The 22,529-nt window shown below is 43.0% G+C and overlaps 1 long non-coding RNA gene across 1 annotated transcript in view; it reads right to left on the bottom strand.

Moving 5' to 3' along the window:
* Positions 1-12,641, bottom strand: part of LOC132396174 (uncharacterized) — a 95,812-nt gene extending 83,171 nt beyond the window's left edge. The window contains exon 1 of the long non-coding RNA XR_009512884.1: positions 12,417-12,641. This is a non-coding gene — a long non-coding RNA (uncharacterized LOC132396174). The remainder of the gene's footprint in view (positions 1-12,416) is intronic.
* Between the last annotated feature and the right edge of the window lie 9,888 nt (positions 12,642-22,529).

Below are 22,529 nucleotides of genomic sequence, written 5' to 3'. Positions count from 1 at the left end.
TGCTGACACATTACCCCCATCTCTATTGGTTAACCAATCCTCCGTCCATGCTGATACATTACCATCATCTCTATTAGTTAACCAACCCCACCGTCCATGCTGATATTTTACCCCCATCTCTATTGGTTAACCAACACTCCGTCCATGCTTATACATTACACCCATCTCTGTTGGTTAACGAACCCTCCGTCCATGCTGATACATTACCCCCAACTCTATTGGTTAACCAATCCTCCGTCCATGCTCATACATTACCCCCATCTCTACTGGTTAAGCAAACCTCTGTGCATGCCAGTATGTTACCGCCATTTCTATTGCTTAACCAATCCTCCGTCCATGCTGAAATATAACCCCCATCTCTACTGGTTAACCAATCCTCCATCAATGCTGTTACATTTACCCCATCTCTATTGGTTAACCAATCCTCCGTCCATTCTAATACATTACCCCCATCTCAATTGGTTGACCAATCCTCCGTCCATGCTGATACATTACCCCATCTCTATTGGTTAACCAATCCTCCATCCATGCTGATACATTACGCCCATCTCTATTGGTTAACCAAACCTCTGCCCATGCCATTACGTAACCCGCATCGCTATTAGTGAAGCAATCCTACGTCCATGCTGATACATTACCCCCATGTCTATTGGTTATCCAATCCTACGTCCATGCTGATACATTGCCCCCATCTCAATTGGGTAATCAACCCTCCGTCCATGCTGATACATTACTCCCAACTCTATTGGTTAACCAAACCTCTGTACATGCTGATATATTACACCCATCTCTACTGGTTAAAAAATCACCCGTCCATGCTGATACATTACGCCCATTTCTATTGGTTAACCAAACCTCCATCAATGCTAATACATTACCCCCATCTCTATTGGTTAACCAAACCTCCGTCCATGCTAATACATTACCCCCATCTCTATTGGTTAACCAAACCTCCGTCCATGCTGATACATTACCCCCATCTCTATTGGTTAACCAACCCTCTGCCCATGCCAATATGTTACCCCCATCTCTATTGGTAAACCAATCCTCCGTCCATGCTGATACATTACACCCATCTCTATTGGTTAATAAACCCTCTGCGCATGCCAATATTTAACCCCCATCTCTATTGGTTAAGCAATCCTCCGTCCATGCTGATACATTACCCCCATCTCTATTGGTTAACCAACCCTCTGCGCATGCCAATATGCAACCCCCATCTCTATTGATTAAGCAATCCTCCGTCCATGCTGATACATTACCCCCATCTCTATTGGATTCCCAACCCTCTGCGCATGCCAATATGCAACCCCCATCTCTATTGGTTAAGCAATCCTCCGTCCATGCTGATACATTACCCCCATCTCTAATGGTTATCCAATCCTACGTCCATGCTGATACATTACCACCATCTCTATTGGTTAATCAACCCTCCGTCCATGCTGATACACTACTCCCAACTCTATTGTTTAACCAACCCTCCGTACATACTGATAGATTACACCCATCTCTATTGGTTAACCAACCCTATGCCCATGCCAATATGTTACCACCATCTCTATTGGTTGAACAATCCTCCATCCATGCTGATACATTACCCGCATCTCTATTGGTTAACTAATCCACCATCCATGCTGATACATTACCCCATCTCCATTGTTTAACCAATCCTCCAACCATGCTGATCCATTACCCCCATTTCAATTGGTTAACCAATCCTCCGTCCATGCTGATACATTACCATCACCTCTATTGGTTAACCAACCCTACCGTCCATGCTGATATGTTACTCCCATCTCTATTGGTTAACCAACACACCGTACATGCTGATACATTACACCCAACTCTATTGGTTAACCAGTCCTCCGTTCATGCTCATACATTACCCCCATGTCAATTGGTTAACCAATCTTCCGTTCATGCTGATACATTACGCCCATCTCTATTGGTTAACCAATCCTCCGTCCATGCTGATACATTACCCCATCTCTATTGTTTAACCAAACCTCTGCCCATGCCAATATATTACCACCATCTCTATTGGTTAACCAATCTTCCGTTCATGCTGATACATTACACCATCTCTATTAGTTAACCAACCCTCGGTCCATGCTGATACATTACCCTATTTTCTCTATTGGTTAACCAATCCTCCGTCCATGCTGATACATTAACGCCTTCTCTATTGGTTAACAAACACTCCGTCATTGCTGATACATTACCCCCATCTCTATTTGTTAACCAATCATCCGTCCATGCTGATACATTACCATCACCTCTATTGGTTAACCAACCCTACCGTCCATGCTGATATGTTACTCCCATCTCTATTGGTTAACCAACACACCGTACATGCTGATACATTACACCCAACTCTATTGGTTAACCAATCCTCCGTTCATGCTCATACATTACCCCCATCTGCATTGGTTAACCAAACCTCTGCCCATGCCAATATGTTACCCCCATCTCTATTGGTTAACCAAACCTCCGTCCATGCTGATACATTACCCCCATCGCTATTGGTTAACCAAACCTCCGTCCTTGCTTATACAGTAACACCATCACTATTGGTTAACCGATCCTCCGTCCTTGTTAATACATTACCCCCATCTCTATTGGTTAACCAAACCTCCGTCGATGCTGATACATAACTCCCATCTCTATTGGTTAACCAATCCTCCGTCCATGCTGATACATTACTCCCATCTCTATTGGTTAACCAATCCTCCGTCCATGCTGATACATAACCGTATCTCTATTGGTTAACTAATCCTCAAACCATGCATATACATTACCCCTATCTCTATTGGTTAACTAATCCTCCATCCATACTGATATATTACACCCATCTGTATTGGTTAACCAATCCTCCGTCCATGCTGATACATTACGCCCATCTCTATTGTTTAAACAATCCTCCGTCAATGCTGATACATTACCCTATTTTCTCTATTGGTTAACCAATCCTCCGTCCATGCTGATATATTACCCTCATCTCTATTGGTTAACGAACCCACCGTCCATGCTGGTACATTACCCCCTTCTCTATTGGTTAACGAACACTCCGTCAATGCTGACACATTACCCCCATCTCTATTGGTTAACCAATCCTCCGTCCATGCTGATACATTACCATCATCTCTATTAGTTAACCAACTACACCGTCCATGCTGATATATTACACCCATCTCTATTGGTTAACCAATCCTCCGTCCATGCTGATACATTACGCCCATCTCTATTGGTTAACCAACCCTCCGTCCATGCTGATACATTACCCTATTTTCTCTATTGGTTAACCAATCCTCCGTCCATGCTGATATATTACCCTCATCTCTATTGGTTAACGAACCCACCGTCCATGCTGGTACATTACCACCTTCTCTATTGGTTAACGAACACTCCGTCAATGCTGACACATTACCCCCATCTCTATTGGTTAACCAATCCTCCGTCCATGCTGATACATTACCATCATCTCTATTAGTTAACCAACCCCACCGTCCATGCTGATATTTTACCCCCATCTCTATTGGTTAACCAACACTCCGTCCATGCTTATACATTACACCCATCTCTGTTGGTTAACGAACCCTCCGTCCATGCTGATACATTACCCCGAACTCTATTGGTTAACCAATCCTCCGTCCATGCTCATACATTACCCCCATCTCTACTGGTTAAGCAAACCTCTGTGCATGCCAGTATGTTACCGCCATTTCTATTGCTTAACCAATCCTCCGTCCATGCTGAAATATAACCCCCATCTCTACTGGTTAACCAATCCTCCATCAATGCTGTTACATTTACCCCATCTCTATTGGTTAACCAATCCTCCGTCCATTCTAATACATTACCCCCATCTCTATTGGTTAACCAAACCTCCGTCCATGCTGATACATAACTCCCATCTCAATTGGTTGACCAATCCTCCGTCCATGCTGATACATTACCCCATCTCTATTGGTTAACCAATCCTCCGTCCATGCTGATACATTACCCCCATCTCTATTGGTTAACCAAACCTCTGCCCATGCCAATATGTAACCCCCATCTCTATTGGTGAAGCAATCCTACGTCCATGCTGATACATTACCCCCATGTCTATTGGTTATCCAATCCTACGTCCATGCTGATACATTACCACCATCTCAATTGGGTAATCAACTCTCCGTACACGCTGATACATTACTCCCAACTCTATTGGTTAACCAACCCTCCGTACATGCTGATATATTACACCCATCTCTACTGGTTAAACAATCACCCGTCCATGCTGATACATTACGCCCATTTCTATTGGTTAACCAAACCTCCATCAATGCTGATACATTACCCCCATCTCTATTGGTTAACCAAACCTCCGTCCATGCTAATACATTACCCCCATCTCTATTGGTTAACCAAACCTCCGTCCATGCTGATACATTACCCCCATCTCTATTGGTTAACCAACCCTCTGCCCATGCCAATATGTTACCCCCATCTCTATTGGTAAACCAATCCTCCGTCCATGCTGATACATTACCCCCATCTCTATTGGTTAACCAACCCTCTGCGCATGCCAATATGCAACCCCCATCTCTATTGCTTAAGCAATCCTCCGTCCATGCTGATACATTACCCCCATCTCTATTGGATTCCCAACCCTCTGCGCATGCCAATATGCAACCCCCATCTCTATTGGTTAAGCAATCCTCCGTCCATGCTGATACATTACCCCCATCTCTATTGGTTATCCAATCCTACGTCCATGCTGATACATTACCACCATCTCTATTGGTTAATCAACCCTCCGTCCATGCTGATACACTACTCCCAACTCTATTGTTTAACCAACCCTCCGTACATACTGATAGATTACACCCATCTCTATTGGTTAACCAACCCTATGCCCATGCCAATATGTTACCACCATCTCTATTGGTTGAAAAATCCTCCATCCATGCTGATACATTACCCGCATCTCTATTGGTTAACTAATCCACCATCCATGCTGATACATTACCCCATCTCCATTGTTTAACCAATCCTCCAACCATGCTGATCCATTACCCCCATTTCAATTGGTTAACCAATCCTCCGTCCATGCTGATACATTACCATCACCTCTATTGGTTAACCAACCCTACCGTCCATGCTGATATGTTACTCCCATCTCTATTGGTTAACCAACACACCGTACATGCTGATACATTACACCCAACTCTATTGGTTAAGCAGTCCTCCGTTCATGCTCATATATTACCCCCATGTCAATTGGTTAACCAATCTTCCGTTCATGCTGATACATTACGCCCATCTCTATTGGTTAACCAATCCTCCGTCCATGCTGATACATTACCCCATCTCTATTGTTTAACCAAACCTCTGCCCATGCCAATATATTACCACCATCTCTATTGGTTAACCAATCTTCCGTTCATGCTGATACATTACACCCATCTCTATTAGTTAACCAACCCTCGGTCCATGCTGATACATTACCCTATTTTCTCTATTGGTTAACCAATCCTCCGTCCATGCTGATACATTAACGCCTTCTCTATTGGTTAACAAACACTCCGTTATTGCTGATACATTACCCCCATCACTATTTGTTAACCAATCATCCGTCCATGCTGATACATTACCATCACCTCTATTGGTTAACCAAACCTCTGCCCATGCCAATATGTTACCCCCATCTCTATTGGTTAACCAAACCTCCGTCCATGCTGATACATTACCCCCATCGCTATTGGTTAACCAAACCTCCGTCCTTGCTTATACATTAACACCATCACTATTGGTTATCCGATCCTCCGTCCTTGTTAATACATTACCCCCATCTCTATTGGTTAACCAAACCTCCGTCGATGCTGATACATAACTCCCATCTCTATTGGTTAACCAATCCTCCGTCCATGCTGATACATTACTCCCATCTCTATTGGTTAACCAATCCTCCGTCCATGCTGATACATAACCGTATCTCTATTGGTTAACTAATCCTCAAACCATGCATATACATTACCCCTATCTCTATTGGTTAACTAATCCTCCATCCATACTGATATATTACACCCATCTGTATTGGTTAACCAATCCTCCGTCCATGCTGATACATTACGCCCATCTCTATTGTTTAAACAATCCTCCGTCCATGCTGATACATTACCCTATTTTCTCTATTGGTTAACCAATCCTCCGTCCATGCTGATATATTACCCTCATCTCTATTGGTTAACGAACCCACCGTCCATGCTGTTACATTACCCCCTTCTCTATTGGTTAACGAACACTCCGTCAATGCTGACACATTACCCCCATCTCTATTGGTTAACCAATCCTCCGTCCATGCTGATACATTACCATCATCTCTATTAGTTAACCAACTACACCGTCCATGCTGATACATAACTCCCATCTCAATTGGTTGACCAATCCTCCGTCCATGCTGATACATTACCCCATCTCTATTGGTTAACCAATCCTCCATCCATGCTGATACATTACGCCCATCTCTATTGGTTAACCAAACCTCTGCCCATGCCATTACGTAACCCGCATCTCTATTAGTGAAGCAATCCTACGTCCATGCTGATACATTGCCCCCATCTCAATTGGGTAATCAACCCTCCGTCCATGCTGATACATTACTCCCAACTCTATTGGTTAACCAAACCTCCGTACATGCTGATATATTACACCCATCTCTATTGGTTAACCAATCCTCCGTCCATGCTGATACATTACGCCCATCTCTATTGGTTAACCAACCCTCCGTCCATGCTGATACATTACCCTATTTTCTCTATTGGTTAACCAATCCTCCGTCCATGCTGATATATTACCCTCATCTCTATTGGTTAACGAACCCACCGTCCATGCTGGTACATTACCACCTTCTCTATTGGTTAACGAACACTCCGTCAATGCTGACACATTACCCCCATCTCTATTGGTTAACCAATCCTCCGTCCATGCTGATACATTACCATCATCTCTATTAGTTAACCAACCCCACCGTCCATGCTGATATTTTACCCCCATCTCTATTGGTTAACCAACACTCCGTCCATGCTTATACATTACACCCATCTCTGTTGGTTAACGAACCCTCCGTCCATGCTGATACATTACCCCCATCTCTATTGGTTAACCAATCCTCCGTCCATGCTCATACATTACCCCCATCTCTACTGGTTAAGCAAACCTCTGTGCATGCCAGTATGTTACCGCCATTTCTATTGCTTAACCAATCCTCCGTCCATGCTGAAATATAACCCCCATCTCTACTGGTTAACCAATCCTCCATCAATGCTGTTACATTTACCCCATCTCTATTGGTTAACCAATCCTCCGTCCATTCTAATACATTACCCCCATCTCTATTGGTTAACCAAACCTCCGTCCATGCTGATACATAACTCCCATCTCAATTGGTTGACCAATCCTCCGTCCATGCTGATACATTACCCCCATCTCTATTGGTTAACCAAACCTCTGCCCATGCCAATATGTTACAACCATCTCTATTGGTTAAAGAAACCTCTGCCCATGCCATTATGTAACCCCCATCTCTATTGGTGAAGCAATCCTACGTCCATGCTGATACATTGCCCCCATGTCTATTGGTTATCCAATCCTACGTCCATGGTGATACATTACCACCATCTCAATTGGGTAATCAACTCTCCGTACACGCTGATACATTACTCCCAACTCTATTGGTTAACCAACCCTCCGTACATGCTGATATATTACACCCATCTCTACTGGTTAAACAATCACCCGTCCATGCTGATACATTACGCCCATTTCTATTGGTTAACCAAACCTCCATCAATGCTGATACATTACCCCCATCTCTATTGGTTAACCAAACCTCCGTCCATGCTAATACATTACCCCCATCTCTATTGGTTAACCAAACCTCCGTCCATGCTGATACATTACCCCCATCTCTATTGGTTAACCAACCCTCTGCCCATGCCAATATGTTACCCCCATCTCTATTGGTAAACCAATCCTCCGTCCATGCTGATACATTACACCCATCTCTATTAGTTAACCAACCCTCTGCGCATGCCAATATTTAACCCCCATCTCTATTGCTTAAGCAATCCTCCGTCCATGCTGATACATTACCCTCATCTCTATTGGTTATCCAATCCTACGTCCATGCTGATACATTACCACCATCTCTATTGGTTAATCAACCCTCCGTCCATGCTGATACATTACTCCCAACTCTATTGTTTAACCAACCCTCCGTACATACTGATACATTACACCCATCTCCATTGGTTAACTAACCCTATGCCCATGCCAATATGTTACCAACATCTCTATTGGTTGAACAATCCTCCATCCATGCTGATACATTACCCGCATCTCTATTGGTTAACTAATCCACCATCCATGCTGATACATTACCCCATCTCCATTGTTTAACCAATCCTCCAACCATGCTGATCCATTACCCCCATTTCAATTGGTTAACCAATCCTCCGTCCATGCTGATACATTACCATCACCTCTATTGGTTAACCAACCCTACCGTCCATGCTGATACATTACACCCAACTCTATTGGTTAACCAGTCCTCCGTTCATGCTCATACATTACCCCCATCTGCATTGGTTAACCAAACCTCTGCCCATGCCAATATGTTACCCCCATCTCTATTGGTTAACCAAACCTCCGTCCTTGCTTATACATTAACCCCATTACTATTGGTTAACCGATCCTCCGCCCTTGTTAATACATTACCCCCATCTCTATTGGTTAACCAAACCTCCGTCGATGCTGATACATTAGCCCCATCTCCATTGGTTAAACAATCCTCCATCCATGCTGATACATAACCGTATCTCTATTGGTTAACTAATCCTCAAACCATGCATATACATTACCCCTATCTCTATTGGTTAACTAATCCTCCATCCATACTGATACATTACGCCCATCTCTATTGGTTAAACAATCCTCCGTCCATGCTGATACATTACCCTATTTTCTCTATTGGTTAACCAATCCTCCGTCCATGATGATATATTACCCTCATCTCTTTTGGTTAACGAACCCACCGTCCATGCTGGTACATTACCCCCTTCTCTATTGGTTAACGAACACTCCGTCAATGCTGACACATTACCCCCATCTCTATTGGTTAACCAACTACACCGTCCATGCTGATATATTACCCCCATCTCTATTGGTTAAACAACACTCCGTCCATGCTGATACATTACCCACAACTCTATTGGTTAACCAATCCTCCGTCCATGCTCATACATTACCCCCATCTCTACTGGTTAACCAAACCTCTGCGCATGCCAATATGTTAACGCCATCTCTATTGGTTAACCAATCCTCCGTCCATGCTGATATATAACCCCCATCTCTACTGGTTAACGAATCCTCCATCAAAGCTGTTACATTTACCCCATCTCTATTGGTTAACCAATCCTCCGTCCATTCTAATACATTACCCCCATCTCTATTGGTTCAGCAAACCTCCGTCAATGCTGATACATAACTCCCATCTCTATTGGTTAAACAATCCTCCATCCATGCTGATACATTACGCCCATCTCTATTGGTTAACCAAACCTCTGCCCATGCCAATATGTTACCACCATCTCTATTGGTTAACGAAACCTCTGCCCATGCCATCACGTAACCCGCATCTCTATTAGTGAAGCAATCCTACGTCCATGCTGATACATTGCCCCCATCTCAATTGGATAATCAACCCTCCGTCCATGCTGATACATTACTCCCAACTCTATTGGTTAACCAAACCTCCGTATATGCTGATATATTACACCCATCTCTATTGGTTAACCAATCCTCCGTCCATGCTGATACATTACGCGAATCTCTATTGGTTAACCAACCCTCCGTCCATGCTGATACATTACCCTATTTTCTCTATTGGTTAACCAATCCTCCGTCCATGCTGATATATTACCCTCATCTCTATTGGTTAACGAACCCACCGTCCATGCTGGTACATTACCCCCTTCTCTATTGGTTAACGAACACTCCGTCAATGCTGACACATTACCCCCATCTCTATTGGTTAACCAATCCTCCGTCCATGCTGATACATTACCATCATCTCTATTAGTTAACCAACTACACCGTCCATGCTGATATATTACCCCCATCTCTATTGGTTAACCAACACTCCGTCCATGCTTATACATTACACCCATCTCTGTTGGTTAACGAACCCTCCGTCCATGCTGATACATTACCCCCAACTCTATTGGTTAACCAATCCTCCGTCCATGCTCATACATTACCCCCATCTCTACTGGTTAACCAAACCTCTGCGCATGCCAATATGTTAACGCCATCTCTATTGCTTAACCAATCCTCCGTCCATGCTGATATATAAACCCCATCTCTACTGGTTAACGAATCCTACATCAAAGCTGTTACATTTACCCCATCTCTATTGGTTAACCAATCCTCCGTCCATTCTAATACATTACCCCCATCTCTATTGGTTAAGCAAACCTCCGTCCATGCTGATACATAACTCCCATCTCAATTGGTTGACCAATCCTCCGTCCATGCTGATACATTACCCCATCTCTATTGGTTAAACAATCCTCCATCCATGCTGATACATTACGCCCATCTATATTGGTTAACCAAACCTCTGCCCATGCCAATATGTTACCACCATCTCTATTGGTTAACGAAACCTCTGCCCATGCCATTACGTAACCCGCATCTCTATTAGTGAAGCAATCCTACGTCCATGCTGATACATTGCCCCCATCTCAATTGGGTAATCAACCCTCCGTCCATGCTGATACATTACTCCCAACTCTATTTGTTAACCAAACCTCCGTACATGCTGATATGTTACACCCATTTCTATTGGTTAACCAACCCTCCGTCCATGCTGATACATTACTCCCATCTCTATTGGTTAACCAATCCTCCGTCCATGCTGATACATAACCGTATCTCTATTGGTTAACTAATCCTCAAACCATGCATATACATTACCCCTATCTCTACTGGTTAACTAATCCTCCATCCATACTGATATATTACACCCATCTGTATTGGTTAACCAATCCTCAGTCCATGCTGATACATTACGCCCATCTCTATTGGTTAAACAATCCTCCGTCCATGCTGATACATTACCCTATTTTCTCTATTGGTTAACCAATCCTCCGTCCATGCTGATATATTACCCTCATCTCTATTGGTTAACGAACCCACCGTCCATGCTGGTACATTACCCCCTTCTCTATTGGTTAACGAACACTCCGTCAATGCTGACACATTACCCCCATCTCTATTGGTTAACCAATCCTCCGTCCATGCTGATACATTACCATCATCTCTATTAGTTAACCAACTACACCGTCCATGCTGATACATAACTCCCATCTCAATTGGTTAACCAATCCTCCGTCCATGCTGATACATTACCCCATCTCTATTGGTTAACCAATCCTCCATCCATGCTGATACATTACGCCCATCTCTATTGGTTAACCAAACCTCTGCCCATGCCATTACGTAACCCGCATCTCTATTAGTGAAGCAATCCTACGTCCATGCTGATACATTGCCCCCATCTCAATTGGGTAATCAACCCTCCGTCCATGCTGATACATTACTCCCAACTCTATTGGTTAACCAAACCTCCGTACATGCTGATATATTACACCCATCTCTATTGGTTAACCAATCCTCCGTCCATGCTGATACATTGCGCCCATCTCTATTGGTTAACCAACCCTCCGTCCATGCTGATACATTACCCTATTTTCTCTATTGGTTAACCAATCCTCCGTCCATGCTGATATATTACCCTCATCTCTATGGGTTAACGAACCCACCGTCCATGCTGGTACATTACCACCTTCTCTATTGGTTAACGAACACTCCGTCAATGCTGACACATTACCCCCATCTCTATTGGTTAACCAATCCTCCGTCCATGCTGATACATTACCATCATCTCTATTAGTTAACCAACCCCACTGTAACGTTCTCCTTCGCGTGTAACGAACGCCGAATTTAACGTCGAGATAAACCAGTTAATAAGAACCAGATCGCAGTAAGATTAACCATTTACTGTTCACTCTTCACATTAACATATGGTGAAAACTGTTGATAAAACAATACAAGATTGATACAGTATTTGTTCCTTCCTTAATATCACATTTCAAGTGTAAATACTTGCAAAGGTGACTATAACTACATTACACTAAGGTGCAGTATACAGGGAGAGTTTACCTGCTCCATTGACTACTTTAAATACACTTCCATGCAAACTATCCGCGACTCTTTAACTAACGAAAGCATAAACATTATCTACCGTCGTTACCTCTAACAGGATCAGCATTAATATCTTAGTTCAATATATCGATTATCTATTAACTTACAGCGTTGCTCTCACTGTGATTTCTCATGCCTGCAAAACTGCTTGTGCTCAGGTGAGCCTCGTGGAAAGCCCCCACCCTCGCGCTAATTTCAAACCGGTGTTTTCCCACAAGACGCGGCGAAACCGGATGTGACGTCATCGCATGCCGATATATTTTACATGCAATGAATACACTTTAAACACTTATAATTCTAACTAGAAAATACTATTGAATGAATTACTAAGCGAAAATATTATAAACTAAATAACTGTCGTAAAGACAGCACACCCACCGTCCATGCTGATATTTTACCCCCATCTCTATTGGTTAACCAACACTCCGTCCATGCTTATACATTACACTCATCTCTGTTGGTTAACGAACCCTCCGTCCATGCTGATACATTACCCCCAACTCTATTGGTTAACAAATCCTCCGTCCATGCTCATACATTACCCCCATCTCTACTGGTTAAGCAAACCTTTGTGCATGCCAGTATGTTACCGCCATTTCTATTGCTTAACCAATCCTCCGTCCATGCTGAAATATAACCCCCATCTCTACTGGTTAACCAATCCTCCATCAATGCTGTTACATTTACCCCATCTCTATTGGTTAACCAATCCTCCGTCCATTCTAATACATTACCCCCATCTCTATTGGTTAACCAAACCTCCGTCCATGCTGATATATTACCCTCATCTCTATTGGTTAACGAACCCACCGTCCATACTGGTACATTACCCCCTTCTCTATTAGTGAAGCAATCCTACGTCCATGCTGATACATTGCCCCCATCTCAATTGGGTAATCAACCCTCCGTCCATGCTGATACATTACTCCCAACTCTATTGGTTAACCAAACCTCCGTACATGCTGATATATTACACCCATCTCAATTGGTTGACCAATCCTCCGTCCATGCTGATACATTACGCCCATCTCTATTGGTTAACCAACCCTCCGTCCATGCTGATACATTACCCTATTTTCTCTATTGGTTAACCAATCCTCCGTCAATGCTGATATATTACCCTCATCTCTATTGGTTAACGAACCCACCGTCCATGCTGGTACATTACCACCTTCTCTATTGGTTAACGAACACTCCGTCAATGCTGACACATTACCCCCATCTCTATTGGTTAACCAATCCTCCGTCCATGCTGATATATTACCCTCATCTCTATTGGTTAACGAACCCACCGTCCATGCTGGTACATTACCCCCTTCTCTATTGGTTAACGAACACTCCGTCAATGCTGACACATTACCCCCATCTCTATTGGTTAACCAATCCTCCGTCCATGCTGATACATTACCATCATCTCTATTAGTTAACCAACTACACCGTCCATGCTGATACATAACTCCCATCTCAATTGGTTAACCAATCCTCCGTCCATGCTGATACATTACCCCATCTCTATTGGTTAACCAATCCTCCATCCATGCTGATACATTACGCCCATCTCTATTGGTTAACCAAACCTCTGCCCATGCCATTACGTAACCCGCATCTCTATTAGTGAAGCAATCCTACGTCCATGCTGATACATTGCCCCCATCTCAATTGGGTAATCAACCCTCCGTCCATGCTGATACATTACTCCCAACTCTATTGGTTAACCAAACCTCCGTACATGCTGATATATTACACCCATCTCTATTGGTTAACCAATCCTCCGTCCATGCTGATACATTGCGCCCATCTCTATTGGTTAACCAACCCTCCGTCCATGCTGATACATTACCCTATTTTCTCTATTGGTTAACCAATCCTCCGTCCATGCTGATATATTACCCTCATCTCTATGGGTTAACGAACCCACCGTCCATGCTGGTACATTACCACCTTCTCTATTGGTTAACGAACACTCCGTCAATGCTGACACATTACCCCCATCTCTATTGGTTAACCAATCCTCCGTCCATGCTGATACATTACCATCATCTCTATTAGTTAACCAACCCCACTGTAACGTTCTCCTTCGCGTGTAACGAACGCCGAATTTAACGTCGAGATAAACCAGTTAATAAGAACCAGATCGCAGTAAGATTAACCATTTACTGTTCACTCTTCACATTAACATATGGTGAAAACTGTTGATAAAACAATACAAGATTGATACAGTATTTGTTCCTTCCTTAATATCACATTTCAAGTGTAAATACTTGCAAAGGTGACTATAACTACATTACACTAAGGTGCAGTATACAGGGAGAGTTTACCTGCTCCATTGACTACTTTAAATACACTTCCATGCAAACTATCCGCGACTCTTTAACTAACGAAAGCATAAACATTATCTACCGTCGTTACCTCTAACAGGATCAGCATTAATATCTTAGTTCAATATATCGATTATCTATTAACTTACAGCGTTGCTCTCACTGTGATTTCTCATGCCTGCAAAACTGCTTGTGCTCAGGTGAGCCTCGTGGAAAGCCCCCACCCTCGCGCTAATTTCAAACCGGTGTTTTCCCACAAGACGCGGCGAAACCGGATGTGACGTCATCGCATGCCGATATATTTTACATGCAATGAATACACTTTAAACACTTATAATTCTAACTAGAAAATACTATTGAATGAATTACTAAGCGAAAATATTATAAACTAAATAACTGTCGTAAAGACAGCACACCCACCGTCCATGCTGATATTTTACCCCCATCTCTATTGGTTAACCAACACTCCGTCCATGCTTATACATTACACTCATCTCTGTTGGTTAACGAACCCTCCGTCCATGCTGATACATTACCCCCAACTCTATTGGTTAACAAATCCTCCGTCCATGCTCATACATTACCCCCATCTCTACTGGTTAAGCAAACCTTTGTGCATGCCAGTATGTTACCGCCATTTCTATTGCTTAACCAATCCTCCGTCCATGCTGAAATATAACCCCCATCTCTACTGGTTAACCAATCCTCCATCAATGCTGTTACATTTACCCCATCTCTATTGGTTAACCAATCCTCCGTCCATTCTAATACATTACCCCCATCTCTATTGGTTAACCAAACCTCCGTCCATGCTGATATATTACCCTCATCTCTATTGGTTAACGAACCCACCGTCCATACTGGTACATTACCCCCTTCTCTATTAGTGAAGCAATCCTACGTCCATGCTGATACATTGCCCCCATCTCAATTGGGTAATCAACCCTCCGTCCATGCTGATACATTACTCCCAACTCTATTGGTTAACCAAACCTCCGTACATGCTGATATATTACACCCATCTCAATTGGTTGACCAATCCTCCGTCCATGCTGATACATTACGCCCATCTCTATTGGTTAACCAACCCTCCGTCCATGCTGATACATTACCCTATTTTCTCTATTGGTTAACCAATCCTCCGTCAATGCTGATATATTACCCTCATCTCTATTGGTTAACGAACCCACCGTCCATGCTGGTACATTACCACCTTCTCTATTGGTTAACGAACACTCCGTCAATGCTGACACATTACCCCCATCTCTATTGGTTAACCAATCCTCCGTCCATGCTGATATATTACCCTCATCTCTATTGGTTAACGAACCCACCGTCCATGCTGGTACATTACCCCCTTCTCTATTGGTTAACGAACACTCCGTCAATGCTGACACATTACCCCCATCTCTATTGGTTAACCAATCCTCCGTCCATGCTGATACATTACCATCATCTCTATTAGTTAACCAACTACACCGTCCATGCTGATACATAACTCCCATCTCAATTGGTTAACCAATCCTCCGTCCATGCTGATACATTACCCCATCTCTATTGGTTAACCAATCCTCCATCCATGCTGATACATTACGCCCATCTCTATTGGTTAACCAAACCTCTGCCCATGCCATTACGTAACCCGCATCTCTATTAGTGAAGCAATCCTACGTCCATGCTGATACATTGCCCCCATCTCAATTGGGTAATCAACCCTCCGTCCATGCTGATACATTACTCCCAACTCTATTGGTTAACCAAACCTCCGTACATGCTGATATATTACACCCATCTCTATTGGTTAACCAATCCTCCGTCCATGCTGATACATTGCGCCCATCTCTATTGGTTAACCAACCCTCCGTCCATGCTGATACATTACCCTATTTTCTCTATTGGTTAACCAATCCTCCGTCCATGCTGATATATTACCCTCATCTCTATGGGTTAACGAACCCACCGTCCATGCTGGTACATTACCACCTTCTCTATTGGTTAACGAACACTCCGTCAATGCTGACACATTACCCCCATCTCTATTGGTTAACCAATCCTCCGTCCATGCTGATACATTACCATCATCTCTATTAGTTAACCAACCCCACTGTAACGTTCTCCTTCGCGTGTAACGAACGCCGAATTTAACGTCGAGATAAACCAGTTAATAAGAACCAGATCGCAGTAAGATTAACCATTTACTGTTCACTCTTCACATTAACATATGGTGAAAACTGTTGATAAAACAATACAAGATTGATACAGTATTTGTTCCTTCCTTAATATCACATTTCAAGTGTAAATACTTGCAAAGGTGACTATAACTACATTACACTAAGGTGCAGTATACAGGGAGAGTTTACCTGCTCCATTGACTACTTTAAATACACTTCCATGCAAACTATCCGCGACTCTTTAACTAACGAAAGCATAAACATTATCTACCGTCGTTACCTCTAACAGGATCAGCATTAATATCTTAGTTCAATATATCGATTATCTATTAACTTACAGCGTTGCTCTCACTGTGATTTCTCATGCCTGCAAAACTGCTTGTGCTCAGGTGAGCCTCGTGGAAAGCCCCCACCCTCGCGCTAATTTCAAACCGGTGTTTTCCCACAAGACGCGGCGAAACCGGATGTGACGTCATCGCATGCCGATATATTTTACATGCAATGAATACACTTTAAACACTTATAATTCTAACTAGAAAATACTATTGAATGAATTACTAAGCGAAAATATTATAAACTAAATAACTGTCGTAAAGACAGCACACCCACCGTCCATGCTGATATTTTACCCCCATCTCTATTGGTTAACCAACACTCCGTCCATGCTTATACATTACACTCATCTCTGTTGGTTAACGAACCCTCCGTCCATGCTGATACATTACCCCCAACTCTATTGGTTAACAAATCCTCCGTCCATGCTCATACATTACCCCCATCTCTACTGGTTAAGCAAACCTTTGTGCATGCCAGTATGTTACCGCCATTTCTATTGCTTAACCAATCCTCCGTCCATGCTGAAATATAACCCCCATCTCTACTGGTTAACCAATCCTCCATCAATGCTGTTACATTTACCCCATCTCTATTGGTTAACCAATCCTCCGTCCATTCTAATACATTACCCCCATCTCTATTGGTTAACCAAACCTCCGTCCATGCTGATATATTACCCTCATCTCTATTGGTTAACGAACCCACCGTCCATACTGGTACATTACCCCCTTCTCTATTAGTGAAGCAATCCTACGTCCATGCTGATACATTGCCCCCATCTCAATTGGGTAATCAACCCTCCGTCCATGCTGATACATTACTCCCAACTCTATTGGTTAACCAAACCTCCGTACATGCTGATATATTACACCCATCTCAATTGGTTGACCAATCCTCCGTCCATGCTGATACATTACGCCCATCTCTATTGGTTAACCAACCCTCCGTCCATGCTGATACATTACCCTATTTTCTCTATTGGTTAACCAATCCTCCGTCAATGCTGATATATTACCCTCATCTCTATTGGTTAACGAACCCACCGTCCATGCTGGTACATTACCACCTTCTCTATTGGTTAACGAACACTCCGTCAATGCTGACACATTACCCCCATCTCTATTGGTTAACCAATCCTCCGTCCATGCTGATACATTACCATCATCTCTATTAGTTAACCAACCCCACCGTCCATGCTGATATTTTACCCCCATCTCTATTGGTTAACCAACACTCCGTCCATGCTTATACATTACACCCATCTCTGTTGGTTAACGAACCCTCCGTCCATGCTGATACATTACCCCCAACTCTATTGGTTAACCAATCCTCCGTCCATGCTCATACATTACCCCCATCTCTACTGGTTAAGCAAACCTCTGTGCATGCCAGTATGTTAGCGCCATTTCTATTGCTTAACCAATACTCCGTCCATGCTGAAATATAACCCCCATCTCTACTGGTTAACCAATCCTCCATCAATGCTGTTACATTTACCCCATCTCTATTGGTTAACCAATCCTCCGTCCATTCTAATACATTACCCCCATCTCTATTGGTTAAGCAAACCTCCGTCCATGCTGATACATAACTCCCATCTCAATTGGTTGACCAATCCTCCGTCCATGCTGATACATTACCCCATCTCTATTGGTTAAACAATCCTCCATCCATGCTGATACATTACGCCCATCTATATTGGTTAACCAAACCTCTGCCCATGCCAATATGTTACCACCATCTCTATTGGTTAACGAAACCTCTGCCCATGCCATTACGTAACCCGCATCTCTATTAGTGAAGCAATCCTACGTCCATGCTGATACATTGCCCCCATCTCAATTGGGTAATCAACCCTCCGTCCATGCTGATACATTACTCCCAACTCTATTGGTTAACCAAACCTCCGTACATGCTGATATATTACACCCATTTCTATTGGTTAACCAACCCTCCGTCCATGCTGATACATTACTCCCATCTCTATTGGTTAACCAATCCTCCGTCCATGCTGATACATAACCGTATCTCTATTGGTTAACTAATCCTCAAACCATGCATATACATTACCCCTATCTCTACTGGTTAACTAATCCTCCATCCATACTGATATATTACACCCATCTGTATTGGTTAACCAATCCTCAGTCCATGCTGATACATTACGCCCATCTCTATTGGTTAAACAATCCTCCGTCCATGCTGATACATTACCCTATTTTCTCTATTGGTTAACCAATCCTCCGTCCATGCTGATATATTACCCTCATCTCTATTGGTTAACGAACCCACCGTCCATGCTGGTACATTACCCCCTTCTCTATTGGTTAACGAACACTCCGTCAATGCTGACACATTACCCCCATCTCTATTGGTTAACCAATCCTCCGTCCATGCTGATACATTACCATCATCTCTATTAGTTAACCAACTACACCGTCCATGCTGATACATAACTCCCATCTCAATTGGTTGACCAATCCTCCGTCCATGCTGATACATTACCCCATCTCTATTGGTTAACCAATCCTCCATCCATGCTGATACATTACGCCCATCTCTATTGGTTAACCAAACCTCTGCCCATGCCATTACGTAACCCGCATCTCTATTAGTGAAGCAATCCTACGTCCATGCTGATACATTGCCCCCATCTCAATTGGGTAATCAACCCTCCGTCCATGCTGATACATTACTCCCAACTCTATTGGTTAACCAAACCTCCGTACATGCTGATATATTACACCCATCTCTATTGGTTAACCAATCCTCCGTCCATGCTGATACATTGCGCCCATCTCTATTGGTTAACCAACCCTCCGTCCATGCTGATACATTACCCTATTTTCTCTATTGGTTAACCAATCCTCCGTCCATGCTGATATATTACCCTCATCTCTATGGGTTAACGAACCCACCGTCCATGCTGGTACATTACCACCTTCTCTATTGGTTAACGAACACTCCGTCAATGCTGACACATTACCCCCATCTCTATTGGTTAACCAATCCTCCGTCCATGCTGATACATTACCATCATCTCTATTAGTTAACCAACCCCACTGTAACGTTCTCCTTCGCGTGTAACGAACGCCGAATTTAACGTCGAGATAAACCAGTTAATAAGAACCAGATCGCAGTAAGATTAACCATTTACTGTTCACTCTTCACATTAACATATGGTGAAAACTGTTGATAAAACAATACAAGATTGATACAGTATTTGTTCCTTCCTTAATATCACATTTCAAGTGTAAATACTTGCAAAGGTGACTATAACTACATTACACTAAGGTGCAGTATACAGGGAGAGTTTACCTGCTCCATTGACTACTTTAAATACACTTCCATGCAAACTATCCGCGACTCTTTAACTAACGAAAGCATAAACATTATCTACCGTCGTTACCTCTAACAGGATCAGCATTAATATCTTAGTTCAATATATCGATTATCTATTAACTTACAGCGTTGCTCTCACTGTGATTTCTCATGCCTGCAAAACTGCTTGTGCTCAGGTGAGCCTCGTGGAAAGCCCCCACCCTCGCGCTAATTTCAAACCGGTGTTTTCCCACAAGACGCGGCGAAACCGGATGTGACGTCATCGCATGCCGATATATTTTACATGCAATGAATACACTTTAAACACTTATAATTCTAACTAGAAAATACTATTGAATGAATTACTAAGCGAAAATATTATAAACTAAATAACTGTCGTAAAGACAGCACACCCACCGTCCATGCTGATATTTTACCCCCATCTCTATTGGTTAACCAACACTCCGTCCATGCTTATACATTACACTCATCTCTGTTGGTTAACGAACCCTCCGTCCATGCTGATACATTACCCCCAACTCTATTGGTTAACAAATCCTCCGTCCATGCTCATACATTACCCCCATCTCTACTGGTTAAGCAAACCTTTGTGCATGCCAGTATGTTACCGCCATTTCTATTGCTTAACCAATCCTCCGTCCATGCTGAAATATAACCCCCATCTCTACTGGTTAACCAATCCTCCATCAATGCTGTTACATTTACCCCATCTCTATTGGTTAACCAATCCTCCGTCCATTCTAATACATTACCCCCATCTCTATTGGTTAACCAAACCTCCGTCCATGCTGATATATTACCCTCATCTCTATTGGTTAACGAACCCACCGTCCATGCTGGTACATTACCCCCTTCTCTATTAGTGAAGCAATCCTACGTCCATGCTGATACATTGCCCCCATCTCAATTGGGTAATCAACCCTCCGTCCATGCTGATACATTACTCCCAACTCTATTGGTTAACCAAACCTCCGTACATGCTGATATATTACACCCATCTCAATTGGTTGACCAATCCTCCGTCCATGCTGATACATTACGCCCATCTCTATTGGTTAACCAACCCTCCGTCCATGCTGATACATTACCCTATTTTCTCTATTGGTTAACCAATCCTCCGTCAATGCTGATATATTACCCTCATCTCTATTGGTTAACGAACCCACCGTCCATGCTGGTACATTACCACCTTCTCTATTGGTTAACGAACACTCCGTCAATGCTGACACATTACCCCCATCTCTATTGGTTAACCAATCCTCCGTCCATGCTGATACATTACCATCATCTCTATTAGTTAACCAACCCCACCGTCCATGCTGATATTTTACCCCCATCTCTATTGGTTAACCAACACTCCGTCCATGCTTATACATTACACCCATCTCTGTTGGTTAACGAACCCTCCGTCCATGCTGATACATTACCCCCAACTCTATTGGTTAACCAATCCTCCGTCCATGCTCATACATTACCCCCATCTCTACTGGTTAAGCAAACCTCTGTGCATGCCAGTATGTTAGCGCCATTTCTATTGCTTAACCAATACTCCGTCCATGCTGAAATATAACCCCCATCTCTACTGGTTAACCAATCCTCCATCAATGCTGTTACATTTACCCCATCTCTATTGGTTAACCAATCCTCCGTCCATTCTAATACATTACCCCCATCTCTATTGGTTAACCAAACCTCCGTCCATGCTGATACATTACCCCCATCTCTATTGGTTAACCAAACCTCTGCCCATGCCAATATGTTACAACCATCTCTATTGGTTAAAGAAACCTCTGCCCATGCCATTATGTAACCCCCATCTCTATTGGTGAAGCAATCCTACGTCCATGCTGATACATTACCCCCATGTCTATTGGTTATCCAATCCTACGTCCATGCTGATACATTACCACCATCTCAATTGGGTAATCAACTCTCCGTACACGCTGATACATTACTCCCAACTCTATTGGTTAACCAACCCTCCGTACATGCTGAAATATTACACCCATCTCTACTGGTTAAACAATCACCCGTCCATGCTGATACATTACCA

Source organism: Hypanus sabinus, chromosome 6, assembly GCF_030144855.1.
Source record: "Hypanus sabinus isolate sHypSab1 chromosome 6, sHypSab1.hap1, whole genome shotgun sequence".
Taxonomy (NCBI): Eukaryota; Metazoa; Chordata; class Chondrichthyes; order Myliobatiformes; family Dasyatidae; genus Hypanus; species Hypanus sabinus.
Note: the sequence above shows the minus strand (reverse complement) of the source record. Positions and strands in the feature narration are given on the sequence as shown.